The 947-nt window shown below is 41.1% G+C and overlaps 1 protein-coding gene across 5 annotated transcripts in view; it reads left to right on the top strand.

The window, feature by feature from the left end:
- ST3GAL3 (ST3 beta-galactoside alpha-2,3-sialyltransferase 3) overlaps positions 1-947 on the top strand; it is a 189,739-nt gene that overhangs the window by 76,015 nt on the left and 112,777 nt on the right. The window lies entirely within an intron of this gene.

Below are 947 nucleotides of genomic sequence, written 5' to 3'. Positions count from 1 at the left end.
TGGAAACTGTATGGAAAAAAAATAAGAAGATTGGACAGTACAGGGACGTTACCCCTGGAGCCCTCTGGAGAACATGTGCTGGGATCTCTGCTGTTCCAAGTGCTCATAAACTATCTGGAACAGAGGATGGATAATAAAGCGCTGACACATTTTTCCAGGTAGCAAGACCAAAAGCTGACTGTGAGGAATGTGGGAGGGATCTCACAGCACTAAGTGATGGGGCAACAAAATAGCAGGCCAAATTCAGTTCTGGTAGATGTAAGGTAGTGTTTGTTGAGAAGATTGATCTGGCAGCGCACACCTAATGATGGACTTAGCTATGCCTTGGAAGTCCGGAAAGAGATCTTGGAATTACTCTGCATGGTTCTGCAACTTACTGACCAGCAATGGTTAAAAGACCGTGGACATATTAGGAGACAAATGCAGGAAACCCAAGAATATGTTATGCCACTGTATAAATACCCCTTGCGCCTCCATCTTCAATAACACATGTAGTTCTCTTCAACTAATTTTGAAACAGGTCTAGAAGACTTAGATATATATAGTGGTAATAAAGAGTAAACAAAAACATTGAGCCATTTCCATGCTCAGAAAGATTGAATAGACTTAGACTTTCCAGTTTGAGGTAGAGCAAGCAGAGGTCAAATGGTATTCACAAGTACGTGTAAAATAGTGAATGGCATAGAGAAGATGTTTACGTGATTGCTTCTCTCAGAACAAGATTCAGAGGTATTAAATGGGAATATTGTGCACCAGGTTTAAAACAAAGGGAAATGCTATTTCATGCTATTTCCAGTTATGTTATTCTGAGAATGAGTTCCATAGTGGGCAAAAGATTTAAAAAAAAAAAAAAAAGCAAGCAAAAAACAACCAACTGTTGTGGTTTAACCTCAGTCGGCAATTGAGCACCACACAGCTGCTCACTCACTTCCCTCCCCCCCCCCCGC

Source organism: Pygoscelis adeliae, unplaced genomic scaffold (assembly GCF_000699105.1).
Source record: "Pygoscelis adeliae isolate BGI_AS28 unplaced genomic scaffold, ASM69910v1 Scaffold449, whole genome shotgun sequence".
Taxonomy (NCBI): Eukaryota; Metazoa; Chordata; class Aves; order Sphenisciformes; family Spheniscidae; genus Pygoscelis; species Pygoscelis adeliae.
Note: the sequence above shows the minus strand (reverse complement) of the source record. Positions and strands in the feature narration are given on the sequence as shown.